This window comes from Arvicanthis niloticus, chromosome 1 (genome assembly GCF_011762505.2).
Source record: "Arvicanthis niloticus isolate mArvNil1 chromosome 1, mArvNil1.pat.X, whole genome shotgun sequence".
NCBI lineage: Eukaryota > Metazoa > Chordata > Mammalia > Rodentia > Muridae > Arvicanthis > Arvicanthis niloticus.
In genome coordinates, this window is record NC_047658.1 from 91,727,351 (window position 1) to 91,743,970 (window position 16,620).

A 16,620-nucleotide genomic window follows, 5' to 3' on the forward strand; every position below is an offset into this window, starting at 1 on the left:
AGATGAGATGGGGGTGGGGGTTACAGGCTTGCCAGGGAGTAGACAGGAACTGCTAGATGTTATTGTCAGATGTGAAACTTAACTGACTTAATTTTCAACCAGTCTACCTTGTAGGTGCTACAAGTAAAAGAAAAGAAGGACACATAGAAGTTGTTTACTTCAAATCACAAAGCATCTGTGCAGGATTCCAGGATCCTTGCATGTAATCTATAAGCTCTGCTTCCTGCCCACTAGTTTTCTAAAACATTAGGATCCAAGATTTGTATTAATCATAGCACTTGATGTACTTGTGTAGTGTACAGACATGCATGTGTGTATGTGTGTTTGCATGCATGAATGCATGATCTTCCATAACTCTCCACAAATTGAGCAAGTTCTTTTACTGAACCTAGAACTCATGATTCAGTCTAGTTAAGCAGCTTGTTCCTGAGATCACCTATCCCTGCCTCCCAAGTGCCAGGATTACATGTTGGGTGTCTGACATTTACATGGGTGCTGGGAATCTAAACTCCAGACCTTATGCATGCCTGTGTGCCAAACCCACTGAGCTATATTCTGGCCTTCAGTTACAATATCTTGAATGAATACCTGGATTAATGGACATAGAATAACCCATGTAACTGTGTTTCACTACCTGGTCATTTTCTTGCTTTGACCATTCCAACAAAGTCCCCTTTCCCTGTAAGCCTTTTCCTCTCCTCTCTAACAGTGGCTTAATTGGGAGTTTCTTTGCACACCCCATGATAATAGATGTGAGGGCATTTTGTAAATGACAAGGCACTCTGCCAGTGTGGTCATTGCAATTGTTACTGTGCAGGCAGAGACCTCATATTGGGATGCTAGGTGACATTTTTCTTTCTGTTGAACAGCACAATCTTCTTTTGCCTGGAAGTCTTCAGTGTAAATTAATTACTGTTATCTGTGCCCAGGGGCTGAGGCCACCTGGCTACCTCTCTCTTCTGGACAGCTAAAGCACTGTTCAGCTGAGGACTGTAGACCTCTTTTCTTCCCTGCAGCAGCTTCTCTCTCCCCCTTGTACCTCTCCTTTAATCTGCATATTATCATCAACACAAAGCCCTCAGAATAACATCTGACAAATGACGCCTATTAAAAAAAAACTGCGTGCACTTCTCTTTCCCCGCCTTCTAATTTGGAATAGCATTATAACTATGCATCGCTAGACAAGCAATATTATGTTAAGAACATGATAAAATACCAGCAGCTCTGTAATGGCACCAACCAAATGGTAATTTCTGCTTCAGAAATTGGTCATTTATTTTGCTGGTCTGTTCTTACGTTCAAATTAGATGAAGTTTAATATACTGTAAAATTGAATGTATTCTGTCCTTTTCAACAAATATGGCATGTGTGAAAATGATTTATGGCTTGTGGGAACCTCTAAAATGTTAAATAATCTCTTTTTTTGTATGTTTCTTAAGTAAGTTATGGCCCAGGAGTTTAAACACAGGAAAAGCAAAACTTTATTAAGCTGCAGGCTCTGGTTCTCATGTGATCAGAATGGGAGCCTTGGCCCGGCACATATTACAAGGGGCGGTAAGAGCACACACAGTAATTGCTACATTAATTTTCTTCTATTAACTGTAATTGGGAGGAAAGCAAGTCTTCCCCAGTGAGTGTTATAATTTGCGACTTAATTTTTAATAAAGCCATGTTGAGACCACGGGTGTTTACCACAGGTCATTTCCTCAATGGGAGTGGAGCATCCTATCTCTGGTGGACCGAGAGAAGATCAACTTCAGTGGGTTTATGTGGTTTTCTCTCTGTGTGTGTGCGCGCGCGCGCATGCAGTCATATGAGTGTGTGCATGCACTACAAGTGCGTGTGTGCATCTGTGTGTGTATGTGTGCATGCCTTTGTGTGCGCATGTGTGTGCATGCATGTGCACATGTGTTTATTTGTGTGTGTGTTTGTGTGTGTGTGTGCTAAGAAGGTGATAGGTAAAGACAAGAAAAAGAACTTATAGGCTTCTCAGGGTTAAGGTAGATAAAGTTCCCTTCTAACTTGACAACTCTTCTCCAAGACCAAACAAAAATTTTAAAAACATGGACAAATATCCAAGGATATGTTTCTGTGTCCAAGACAGGTTACCCTGACTGCTTTGCTTCATGACAATAGCTGAGTCATTTGAACATCTCAAAACTTAGCTTCCTTGTATGTACAATGGAGAGATGATAGCAACAAAGACAAACTGAGTTTTTCATTACAAGAACTATACACTGTTCTGAATGCATTGCACACAGACTCCACTAGACACACTAATGACCACATCATGATGCCCTTACCTTATCACCTTCATTTATTGATGAGGAAACTGAGTTATTGCAAGAGTATGTCCCTTGCTGTAAATAAAGGAAGAGCAGCTATAGAGCTCCGTGGGACAGTGAAAAGGATAGTTTGGTTTCTGGTAGAGCACTGGCTAGAAATGGCCAGAGACCTTTCGAGGGATGGCATACATTTTGCTACACCCCCAGACCCCAGGTTCCTGACACCAGCCAAGACCTCCATTGATCCACGCCTTTCAATTACAATTACGTAGGGCAATGCAGCCTCTCCCAAAGAGGTTTGTGTCACCTAGCACAGGTAGAGGGTGTGACTACAGGCCTCAACCTCAAGAGATTTCCATATTAATGAGATACCTGAAGGCCAGAGGGCATAGCCAGTTAAGCATTCCTTCCTAGACCTCCTTTCTCCTCCCTCCCTATTTAACTCAGGTCTGCCCTGAGTCCTGAGTGTTTTTTTTTGGGGGGGTGGGGGGGGGGTGGGGGGGGGTGGTACAGCCAGATCCATCCACTTTCTGCCATGACAACAAACCCTTTAAAACCATGGACTTCTTTGTGTCACTGGGGACCCGCCATGGGCAACCATGGAGAAGGCCTTTAATGAGTCATTGCTGCTGCCGCTGCTAATCTCCCACTGAGCTGAGGACTTCTCTACATTCCCACCATGGAGGCCACCAATTCAACCAAGCTAGCTGAGCCTTGATCAAGCCAAGAGAGTCTGGGTAACAAAGAGTTACTCGCGGGGGGAGGGGGGAGCTGTCAAAGCTTCTCTCTCTCTCTCTCTCTCTCTCTCTCTCTCTCTCTCTCTCTCTCTCTCTCTCTCTCTCTCATTCCTCATTCCTCTTGGTTGCAGGCCAGCACATAGCCCCCAGTCTCTCTTCTTCCGTGGCTCTCATTGGTGTCTGGGGTCCAAGAACAGACCACTGGCCTCCAGGTCAGCTGTCAGCCTAGAGACCACCACTCAAAAGCCCTGCCCCTGCAGGACCTCAGACTGAGATCTCCCCACTCCTAGGCAGAGCCCCGCAGCATCCGCCCAGTGCTATGTGGAGGGAACTCAGTCAAATTCTCGCACTTCTGCTCCCTGGAGCCATGCCTCCTTGAGTTGTCCAGGGTCGAAGAACGCAGGAACCACAACTCCGCCCAACAGGACCCATGCCCTTCACCTGCGAGCTAACTGCCCCACAGAGCTTAATCCACTCCACTTCAAAGTCCAAACTTCAAACTGCTTGGTTAACAACTTTAGAATTGTAAGGGAGATGAAGAAGAAGAAGAAAAAGAAGAAGAAGAAGAAGAAGAAGAAGAAGAAGAAGAAGAAGAGGAGGAGGAGGAGGAGGAGGAGGAGGAGGAGGAGGAGGAGGAGGAGGAGGAGGAGGAGGAGGAGGAGGAGGAGGAGGAGGAGGAGGAGAAAGGGGAAGGGAAGAAGGGGAAGGGGAAGAAGGGGAAGGAGAGGGGGAAGGGGAAGGAAAAGAAGGGGAAGGGAAGGGGGAAGGGGAAGAAGGGGAAGGGGAAAGAGAAGAAGGGGAGTGGGAAGAAGGGGAAGGGGAAGAAGGCAAAGGGGAAGAAGGGGAAGGGGAAGGAGAAGAAGAGGAAGAAGGGGAAGGGGAAGAAGGGGAAGAAGAGGGAGGGGAAGAAGGGGAAGAGGAAGAAGGGGAAGGGGAAGAAGGGGAAGAAGAGGGAGGGGAAGAAGGGGAAGAGGAAGAAGGGGAAGAAGGGGAAGGGAAAGAAGGGGAAGAAGGGGAAGGGGAAGAAGGGGAAGAGGAAGGGGAAAAAGGGGAAGGGGAAGAAGAGGAAGGGGAAGAAGGGGAAGGGGAAGAAGGGGAAGGAAGAGGAAGAGGAGGAAGAGGAAGAAGAAGAAGAAGAAGAAGAAGAAGAAGAAGAAGAAGAAGAAGAAGAAGAAGAAGAAGAAGAAGAAGAAGAAAGTGGGTGTGAATGGACTTAGTACTTTCTCATGGAGAAGTCTTTCACCCTGAAGACATTTGGTCTCTGTTGTCTACTTCTCATAGCTCTATGCTCTGTAGAGGTGCAGATGGATGGCAGAAGGGCCATGATCCTTAATGCCCTAGAAATGCCCTTGGGAGGCACTCGACAAGCTCAGACCTTTTGTTCTCAGTGTCTGCAGACTGTTCTGATCCTCATATGAAAGTCCAGTTTAAGCGGTTGTGAAAGCAGTGGGCATATTCTTGTCAATCATTTCAGACACGTGCCAGATTTCTGATGCCATTAATCTTATTTTCACAGCAACCTGGCCAAGTACGCACCAATATTCCCTATGAAAGATTCACTAGCATTGGGCTAGTCTTCATCTGCAAGTCTCACCATGGTCCTACAGCAGCCTCTAAGCTTCCATGATCATAAACATCTACACTTCACCACAATGCAGATTTAAACAGTGGATTTTACTTACAAGGAGCTCAAGGGAGCAATCAGCCCTGAACAGGCAAATGTTCCCTGGAGACACAACAGAAACCCAAGGCAACAAGGAGGCCTGGGGTAGACATAAAAAAAAAATGGTGGATAGCAGAAGATAGACATTGTTGATAAATGTTGATGACCAACTTTACATTGGAATTCTGTCATTCCCAGCCCTATGTGGGTATGAACAGTTTTTTAACTTCTTGGAGACTCAGGGCATGATGAAGAGTTAATGTCAGCAGTGTGATCATTTCTTGTGGTGTTGTGGGGACAAACAATGCTAACTCTGTGCTCTGCAGAGAGAAAGTCACTAATTAATGGTGTACAATGGCATTAGGGGTTCTTGTAGAGTCGTTTGAAAAATACAAACAACTGAGGAATGCTACATTGGGAAAATATCTAACTCTGTAATTTGTCATTGATTTTCTAGTTTTTCATAGACTTTTCTAGAGAGGCTGGGGCTATTTAAATATCCAGAAAGATCCACCTGAAACACAAAGGAAAAAAGCTAGCCCAATATTGCTTTCTCCCTTAAATATTTTATTCTCTTGCTATGAGCTAGGAGCATGGACTGTGTGCTTCATGTATTTTTCAGATGATTCTTATGACTGGGCAACCTCAAGGAATTAAATGATTATTATCAGCCTTAATATGCATAATAATCACATTGCAGAATGTTTATGCTACAGCCTTCTGATTTTCTTGTTGCCAGAAGACAAAGATTCAAGCCCCAGGAACTTCAAATCTGCAATTTCCTCTGGTTCCCTCTGTTTTCTAACTTTAAGTACCTAATATCTCTGTAGAGACTAGAATGTGTACAGAATAAAATGTTGCATGATTAATGATTGAATATGAAATTGCTCATTCATTCATCCATCTATTCATCCATGCATTTGCTATGTGCTCTAAGTATGAGGCTTAGTGCCAATTATGAGAAGGGAGATCAGTTAATACCCTAAAGTACATTTCCAAAGTTGAAGTTCTTCCTGCTTGATTTATAAAACCTTGCTGATTTATTTGGAGAGTAATTAATCTCATTTCATTGATAATGAATCTTTTAGGTGAAAGATGCTTGTTGGTTTCTGGGAAATGTGGTTAAGTTACATGCATTTTCAAATCAGGAAATATGATGGCTGTGCTCCTGTGGTCATTGGAATAGAGGGCTAGCTCAGATCAATGAGGAGCAGAAAGCTTAAAAGCTGGCAGATGGTAGAACATTCTCATTAACTAGAGAAAGTTGCCCCAAAGTGAATATCTCTTCGCCATTATCTTCTGAGTCTACTTCTCCTTGTGGATGGTCCTAAAACTCAATAGAATCTAGACACCTTTCTGCATGCACTCTTCACACCATACAGTCTTTTTCTGATGTTGGAGTATCTTTTTCTTTTTCTGCAGATGTGTCTTTCTCCTCTCACATTTGGATTAATGCCTATCACTCTGGCTTTTCCAACTCACTTCCTTTTTTATCTTACCCATCATTTCTTTTTCTCCCCATTCACCTTCCCTTTTCCCATTCCTTATTAAGTCTTACTATGAGTACCACATCTTTTTTTTTTTTATTTCAAAATTTCTGTTTAGGTCTCTCTACTCTTTTTGGAATCCAAAAAAGCCATTGACTGTTTATAAAAGGGGTGTGTTTCCAACTAAATTTTAAAGTAAGTTGATTGCTTCATATTTGTATTCAAACCAATAAAAGGAATATATCTCATTACAACAGAATCTACTTGTTTCCTCCCTGGGAGTATGACTCTTAATGGATGCACAGGCTATTCTTCTGGGTCAGATACAGTGGCGCCAGCACACTTTTCACAAAGTAAAAGAGAAAAGGGCATTTCAAGATGACCTGGCTCTAGCACTTACTCCTTTGCTAAACCAGCCTTGTAAGTTTGAAAATGTCATTTGACTTCTCTGGGCTTCACTCCCATTCATACAGCAAATGGGTTTCACAAATATTTCTAAGGTATTTCTTTGTACAAAAATTTTGTATAAAAAAAGAATAATCTTTGATTCATTTCCTAAGGTAATGTTATTAAATGCCAAATTTCATTAGCTTGACAAGCTCACTAGGCATAAGCTGAGGGTGTTGGGTAACAAATAGAACACAATTGGCTTCTTTTTTCAGTTTCCTCTGGATCTAGTACACAATGTTAGGTGTAATATCTTCCTTTTACCTCTTTTAACATGTTTTTGCAGAATTTCAAGGGCATTAACTGAGTTATATAGGTCATAAGGGACCTTCTTGTCCTACAGGCAGATAACATCTTTTCTTATTCCTTGAAGGTATATGAGTAACACAGCACTATATTATGGTTCTTTAACGGTTTCTATACAGCTTGTCTTTTACTGCCAAGCAAATTCTTTCATTCCTTGTTCCCTAATGGGAATTACTTCTGTTGAGTTTTCAGTACTGCTAAGGAAAGTCCAGTAGACATTGAAATGCTTCAATTATAAATACTAAGAAGTTGACAAAAGATCTCACCATCCTGCTTAATTGAGTACCCAATTAATAGGTGTTTCTTCTTTGACTATGTTTCCATTTACCAGAATCCACATGAAATAAGATCCTGAGAATTATATCCAGTCCTTTACTACACAGCACCTCCAGACTATGCACTCTTAGGTACTTTGGACATAACCCCCAGTGCAGAAGCCTATGTCTTTAGAGCAACTTTGTCATACTTTTGATGCTCAGGAACTCTTCACTTCCTCCCCACTAATACATTCTCCTATTTCTAATTCAGACAACTCTGTTAAGATCTTCTTAGCTGTTTTGGTCAGAACTACTGTGATTCTCTGCTTCTCTCTTTCCCTAGAAGTAATTTTATTTTTTCCATCTGACCTCCAAATTATTTCTCAATTCAGAATTCTCTTCTCACTGTCTCTGGCCATTATTTTAGTTCATAAACTAATTTTCTACCTAAATTTCCAAATCTCTCTTAATTCATTATGTCATTCTATTTATTGTTGTTGTTGTTCTGTGCATGCGTTTGATTATACAACCCAGCCTCCTTTTAAGCTCATTGGGTATCTAAGGCTGGATTTGCATCATTTACCCTCCCAACTTTATAATTTCAGTGATGGAATCACAGGCCTGCACCACTATGTCCAGTACATCTTTTCATTCTTAATATTTTCTTACATGTTATTTTCATGAGCTACAGTTATATTCAAACTAGAGACCTTTTAGTTCTTGATAATTCTCACAATAAAATCTTGAGTTCTTATCTCCTTGCTCAGAGACACAAAGGTCTTCCCAATCTGCTTCTTCTCTAACATTTAGAGTTTTTAGACAGTGTTGACAAAGTGATCATATCTGGTTTGAGTAACAATGGCCCCATAGACTCATAGGAAGTAGCATTATTGGAAGTGTACCCTTGTGGAGTAGATGTGGGCTTGGTGAAGGAAATGTGGCTTTGTTGAAGAAAGTGTGTCACTGGAAGGCAGGTTTGGAGGTCTCAGCAGATCTAGCCCAGTCTAGCAGCTCACAGTCTCTTTCTGCTATCTATGGATCAGGATGTAGGACTCTCAGTTCTTTCTCCAGCATCTTGTCTGGCTGATGATACCATGCTTCCTGCCATGATGATAATGAACTAAGCCTTTGAAACTGTAAGCCACCCTTAGATGTTTTCCTTTATAAGAGTTGTCATGGTCATGGTGTCTCTTCACAACAATAAAACCACACTTAAGACATTCCTTTGATAGGAAGGATAAAGTGATAAGATATGAGCCTGAATGACTGGAGGTCTCTGCTGTCCCACAACAGTGACTCATGTAGTTATAGAGTCTAAATGAATGTTGGAGGATGGAGGGGGTGGTCATAATGACATGCTCACTGCAGATGCAGATTTGGCTAGGCATGAAGCAATTTTAAATTCCCTATTATGGAAATTGTGGGCAACACAGCACCTCCTTCCCTTCTCCCCCTCTGTACTTTTTCCCTCCTCTCTCCCACCTCCTTCCTTCCCACCCCCTTTCCTCTCTTCTGGCTTCATCCTTCTTTTCTCTCTTCATACTATATAACTCATAAGGTTTTATAGTTTTCACTTAATTATTTTACCAATTTAAAAATATTTATTTATTGTGTGAGAGAGTGTGTAGGATGTGTGGGAATGTATATCATGGCGTGGATTGTCAGAGGACAATTGGTGGAGACAGTTTTCTTCTACATTTATATGGGTTTCAGGAATTGAACCCAGGTTGCCAGGCTCCACTAAAAGTGACTTTACCTATTAAAACATTTAGCCAGTCCTTTACTGAATCTTTACTCAGGAGAGAGGAAACTATCTCATTGAAAGCATTCTTTTGTTCTTTCTTTGCCTAAATGTATTTATTAAATTAGATTGAAAGCACCACATCATATATCTCAGGAAGAATAATTACATTTACAACTAAATATCAGGCTGTTCTATTTGTTTAAGCATGTGTGTTGAAAGTATGACAGTGCAGTCTCAACATCCAGAACAGCATCAGTTGAGTATGAGGCAGATACTAGATTTAGAGACTCATTACATCCAATAATCATCATGACCCATATTCAATTAACTTCTTTTTTCCATCTGAGAACATGAGGGCCTAAAATATTCACATTAAAATCACATCTACAATGGTTGAGTTTGATGAAACTTGATCTCAGAGGTATCTGCCTTTCATATAATATATCTGGTATGACAGTAAACTGCTTCACACTGCAAACTGGAGACTGGAGCTATGAGCTCCATAATAAAAATAGAGCAAAATAAGCCAATCTCTATGTGTTTTTATTCATTTTTGGTGGAAGATAAGTGGATAAGCATATAATCAATAATGAAATTGTAAAATCCTTTGTAATTCCTCACAGCATTAAAAGTGGTTATTCCAGCTATTTAGAAGTTCAATGAGATGTATAGACTTTAGGTGTAGTTAATACTCATATCTGATATTTTTATGTGAAAAGTTTTTTATTTTAATAATTCTTGTATATGTTTCTCATGCAATAAATGAGAGTGCAAGGTCATCTAAGGCTGAAATGGCATTTCTATGTCGTAGAATCTTCAGGGACCCAACTTCCTGGCAGCAAATTGTGCTTCCTTTATAATATCCATCATAATACAAGATGGCAGCTGGAACCCAAAGCATCAACTCAGACTTCCAAGTGTGACATGGAAAAATTGATGAAGATATAAGGAGCAAAGGGTGAAATAGCCTTAGTATTTAAGAAAGTTGCTAAATGGCATCTTAATTCCACATTATATTGCTCACAACTTAGTCATCTGACCACACCTAAAGAGATGGTAGCTGAGAAATCTAATTCATCTACCTATAATATCATATTCCTGGCTAACCATCCCATTGTTAGTAAAGAAAAACAAAATAGATAAGGGGGGCCTCTATCAGCTTCTATTACACAAACACACACACACACACACACACACACACGCACACACTAGTTTATAAAAAATGCATTGTTGAACACAGCAAACACATTTACTAAAAATTAAATGTGATATAAACATCAGATCACATCACAGAGAAAAATTCAGACATGAAAATTAAATTTCAGCCTCAGAAACAAGTCTCATGAAAAACAACTAAACCCCAAATGGGCCATCACACTCAATCTATTCTCACTAAAGTTAAGACCAATCTATTGCCTTATCTTGGGAAGATTCATACCATCAAATCTCATATTCTTTTTCCTAAAATGCTAATACTAATACATTTTATCTAAGATATTTGGTGTATGTGTGAGAATAGGGGTGAAATAGTGACTCTCAATGCATGTCAGTTTGCTTTTATAGGTTTGGTTTGTTAAACAATATTACACAGTTTTATTTGATCCAGAGGTTTATCAGCCTACAAGGAAATCAGATAAGCTAGGCTGCTCTAGTTGCTAGCAGGGCAATCTAACCTAACAGGCTGAATGAAACCTTACAGAGGAAGCTTATTGGTTGATTACTTTAATGGTTTCAAACATCACTGGGATTCAGCTAAAAGGATGTCAGGATTTTCTGTTTTTTCTCATCTTTGACCTACTTTCTTCTCTGTTAGCATAATCTCCAACAAGTCCTATTCATGGTGCAAAAGTAGACCCAACACTCATTTTATCAATTTAAAAAGCAGGAGTCTTGTCTTAGGTGCTTCTAGTCATCTTAAAACTGTCTTTGGTGTTAATCTCATTGGTTCTACTTGGGACACACTGATATCTTAACCTACTGAAGCTATTCATCTCTACTTGCCTGGAATGAGAACCACGTAGGGGATTTAAGCACATCTCTATATGGATCTGAAAAATATTCCCAGAAAGAATTGACTGAGTGAGAAAAACTCACCTAAATGTAGGTGCCAATGTCACATGAGCCAGCACCTCCCTTCTCTGACTCTTGATCAGCTAGCATTAGGTGAACTTCAGTACCATAGTGTCCTCTCCAAAACAGAATGAACTCTCTGAAATGGTGAACAAAGATAGCTCTCTCCTCTCTTATTTGGGCCAAGTAGTTTGTTATAGTATCACAAGTGCAACTGAGGCAAAGTTAATAGATTTACCTAACAATTACCAGCTTATTAGTGATAGCATCAAGGTGAACAGTTGTTTCTCTTAGCTTCAGATCAACGGGTTTTTCTCACCATAAATCTCTTGCTCTTTTTAAAGGCTAAATGACTTGACTGTCATCTAATTTGTAAGAAAACTCAGTAATAGTTTCCCCCCCTCTTTAAGCCATTGGTTCTTTTCACTCAATTTCCATTATTTCAATTTTGCTCATTGTTCATGCCACAAAGGACATAGAACAAGAATTTAGTGCCACAAAAATATGTTTCTTTACTGGAATCTTCAGCAATAGAATATGTGAGAGTCATATTTTTAATTCTTAAAAATATGATTAAAAAAACTCCTCTGGAAAAAAAAGTATTATTATTTTCTTATGTGAACATTAATTAACACGATTTTTTTTCTCTCTCAAGAAAAGGTGATAGAGCTAGGTCCTCAGGTAACACCACCTGGGTATCCATTCCACATGCAGTCACCAAAGGCAGACACTGATGTGTATTCCAGGAAGTACATGCTGACAGAAGCCTGATACAGCTGTCTCCTTAGAGGTCTGCCAGAGCCTGACATATACAGAGGTTGATGCTCACAGCTAACCACTGAACTGATCATGGGGTTCCCAATGGAGAAGTTAGAGAGAAGACTGAAGGAGCTGAAGAGGTTTGTGGCCTCATGGGGAGAGCAACAATACCAACCAACCAGAGCTCTCAGTGTCTAAACTACCAGCCTGGGAGCACATAGCTCCAGCTATATGTGTAAGGGAGGATGGCCTTGTTGGTCAAAGGTGGGAGAGGAAGTTCTTAGTCCTGTGAAGGCTAGATGCCCCATTGTGGGGGAATTCATGGGTGGGAAGGTGCTAATGGGTAGGTGGTGGGGACATCATCATAGAAGCAGGAGGAGGATAGGATAGGGGGTTTCTGGGTGGGGGGAAATGGGGAAAGGGGATAACATCTGAAATGTAAATAAAATAGCCAATAAAAATTATATATATATTTTTAAAGAGGTGGTAGAATCGTAATAAGACAGAATGACCTTCACCACCCTGCCTGGTAATGACCTCCACTGTCATGCTGAGGTGTAATGATATTGTGTAAAAGGCCATATTACACATGATGTTTGGTAGCTTAGTTCTTCTGTTTACCAGTATGTTAGAAACATGTTGCAAGTCTATCCATATAAATCTGCATCTTCCATTTAAGTGCTTCCTTGTTTAATTAAGCCTTTGCTTATTTAAACTCTTCTCATGCCATGGGATATTTATATCATTAATTTTTTACCATTATGAACAGTGCAAGGATAAGTAGCTCATAAATTTAGGTCATATTCCAGTTAGTATCCCTTAATTGTGAGATACAAAAGTCAACCATGGCTGGCTTGAAGGAGGAAATAGAAATTTATTGTAATGATTGATACAATGTGTATATTTGAGTACAAAATTAAGTTGTTAATGTCAGAAAGGAGATGGCTCTGGGAGGGTGTAAGGATCCAATTGTAGGAACTAAGGGAAGGACCATAACTCATTACCTTGAAGAAGAATCAAATTAAATGAGATTTTTCCTTTTAACCAGTTACTGAGGTCCAGGGAAGATTTATCTTAGACCTGTGTCCACTATTTGACCAAGATAACATCATGGATGTTTGTTTATAGTCCTACCAATAAACAATGATGAAGATTAAATTTCTAAGAAAACTTTAAAGACTTACATTAAGGGAAAACTCATAGATTGTGGCCAATAAAACAAAACAAAACAAAACAAAAAAGCAGCACATTATGGTTTTCCTAATACTTCTTAGTTTAAATTCCTTAAAATAAAAATGGTTAGAAAAAATAAACTAATTTTAAAAACCTTTTAAATTATACTAATTATTTGAAGACTGAAAAAATATTATTAGTTAAGAGTGCTTAGTGACCTTCCATTGAATTTAAATTTGGTTTCCATCACTCATAACTGTAGGCCTATAATTCAAGCTCCAGGGTATCTGATGCACTATTCTGGCCTTCATGGGGAACTGTGCATATCACCTTCTCTCTCTGTGTGTCTCTCTCTGTCTCTCTCTTTCTCTGTGTGTGTGCAAGTATGTGTGTGTGTGTATAACATAAATTGAAAAGTAGCATTATGCACAATTATCAGACAAAAATCAGTAGTCTTTCTATATACACATGGCAAACATACCAAGAAAGAAATCATAGAAATAATCCCATTCACAATCTCTTTGAAACATAAACTATCTTGGAATAAGTCTAATCACCGAAGTAAAAGGCTTGTGTAAGGAAAGCCTTTAGACATTAAGGAAAGAATTACAAGAAGAACCTGAGGATGGAAAGTCCCCTGTCCTCATGGACTGGTAGTATTAATATTGAGAAAATGTCCATCTAAAGCACTCTGCTGCTTTATCTTAAGAAATTTACTCAAGAAAATTCAAATACAATTCTTCACAGAAATTGAAAAAGATAACCATAAAGTTCTTTTAGACACACAAATAATCCGAGCAGCCAAAATTATTCTGAACTATAAAAGAACTATTGAAGGAGATATCACTATCTCCAATGTTAAGCCATGTTACAGAGCTATAGTAATAATAATAATAATAAAGAAGATGATATTGTCATAAAAAGAAGACACATTAGTTACTGGAGTAGAAATGGAGGACCTGGACCTAAGTCTTTACATGTGGATCTCTGACTTTTGATAAAGAAAGAGATCCAAAGTGTGCCCTAGAGAGAAGACAACAACTTCACCAAATAGTGCTGGTAAAACTGGGTGGCTATATGTGGAAGGATGATTTTTTTTTGCCTATCATCCTTCAAAACTTAGCTCCAAATTGATCAAGGACTTCAACACAAGACCTAATACTCTAAATCTGATAGAGGAAAAAGTAGGAAATTAACAAACTTATTAGCACAGGAAAAGACTTTCTAAACAGGACACAGGTGATTCAGGCTTTAAAATCAGCTGACAAACAGGACCACATGTAACTAAAGGCATGTATACAACAAAGCTTGCTATCATTCAAGAAAAGAGGCAGCTTGAAGAATTGGATTTTATTTTTTTTTTACCAGCTATACATCTGAAAGAGGTTTAATAACTATAATATACAAAGAACTAAAAAATATAAGCATTTAAAAAACAAATAGTTTTAAAAATGGTATACAGAACTAGAGAGTTGTCAAAATATAAACATAAATGGCTGAGAGACATGCTCTTTTCTTTAAAATGTTTAGTACCCTTAGCCATCAAAGAAATGAAAATTAAAACCTGCTCTGAGAATTCATTGTATCCCATTCAGAATGGACGACTAAAGAAAAAAAAAATACTAGGAGAAAAATCCTGTCAAGGACCAAGGTAAGAACATTTATTCATTGTTTGTAAGAATGTTACTTGGTTCAGCCACTTTGAAAATTAGTGTGAAGTCTCCTCAGAAAGTTAAAAATAGATCTCTCACATGATACAGCTATACCATGCTTGCATACATACCCCAAAGACTCTATATCTACCTATACAGATATTTGTTCATCCATGTTGGATGTTGTTCTAGTCACAATATCCAGAAAATGGAAATAGCCTAAATATCCATCTACTGATGAATGGATAATGAAAATGTGGTACATTTACGTAATGGCACATTATTCAACTATTAAGAAAATTAAGTTATGATTTTTCAGATAAATGGATGGAGATGAAAACATCATACTAATTGAAGTAACCCAGACTCAGAAAGGCAAAATCATGGTTTTTCTTATATGTACATGTTAGCATTTAGCATTTAAATATATGCATTTCATTTGGATTACCCATAGAGATTAAGTAACCTGTAAGGTGTGAAGGGGGAGGATGAGAATCTCTTAAGGAAGGGAAGATAGATTGTAGATTATAGTGTTATTGGGGGTAGAATGAAATGGGAAGAATTAAATGGAATGGGGGTGGAAGGGCAGGCTAGATCAGGAAATATGGGGCAGGATAACAAACATTAAATGTCTTTTGAAAAAGCCACATAGAAACCTACTATTGTAGAAGCTACCTAAATATATATATGCAAACATGTATACAAAAATAGTTTAAATTGTGTTACCCTATAGTCAGAAGACAATACCCCAATATACTACCAAATAAAACTTTGAAAACCAGGAATGAGTTGTCTTCTTTTGATATGTTGGCCAGTTGTATCCCTAGATCCCTAAAACAGTATAGGCTTCTGTCATTGCTCTAGGTTACCCTTCTGAAATTGACATTAATTGACTTAAGACATAAACAGACACCATGACCGAGGCACCTCTTGTAAAAGACAACATTTAATTGGGGCTGGCTCACAGGTTCAGAGGTCCAGCCCATTATCATCAAGTCAGGAACATGGCAGCATCCAGGCAGACATGGATTGGAGGAGCTGAGAGTTTCACCTCTTGTTCAAAGGCAGCTAGGAAAAGACTGGTTTCTAGGGAGCTAGGATAAGGATCTTAAAGCCCATGCCCACAATGACATATTTCCTCCAATAAGGCCACACCTACTCCAACAAGGCCACACCTCCTAATTGGGTCACTCCCTGGGCCAAGCCTACTCAAACCATTACAAGTGGTATGAGCGTCACAGGAGTTACTACATTCAGATTGGTCTTAAAGTCCATTTCATGAGATAAGAACCTAGACATAACAATATCAACAAAGCCAAGACCTGTGGCTGAATCGATCCTAAGGGAGAATCTACTACTACAATTCTGCTAAATGGACATAGCCATAAAACTACTTACTCCTAATGACTTACAGTATACTCATAGATCAATGCCTTGCTTTAGCCTAATCAGAGAAGCTTGTTCTTTTAGTAGATGACAATTAACCCTGAGATAAATAATTAGCCAAAATTCAGAGAATTAAAGATTTTAGGGCATTTATCTATAAATGAATGTGTCACATTCCTCTCCTTAAGGTTTAGGCATCATTGCCTAAGAGGAACGGAAAGATTATAAGAGCCACATATGGTATAAGACTCAAGGAAGAAATGTTTTTATGAATATTCTGAGATTGTAATGGCATGCACAAGACCTGAGAAAGCTCAAACCAGATAAATTTCCTGCATGAAAGAAGAGGAGTGGGCAAGAAGTCCCACACTTTATGGAGAAGCTATTGGCATTTGATAGCTTCTGGGAGAGGAAGAGTCAGTTTTATTTGTGGTGTGACTCTTGCCATATCAATCATAGTAACACTCCAGGACAGGTCTCATGCCCAAGAGTAGTTAGCCCATACAAACTGGACTCAATGGAGAGGAGAGGAGAGGAAAGAGAGAAAGAGAGAGAGAGAGAGAGAGAGAGAGAGAGAGAGAGAGAGAGAGAGAGAGAGAGAGAGAGAGAGAGACAGAGACAGAGAGAGAGACAGAGAGAGAGACAGAGAGAGAG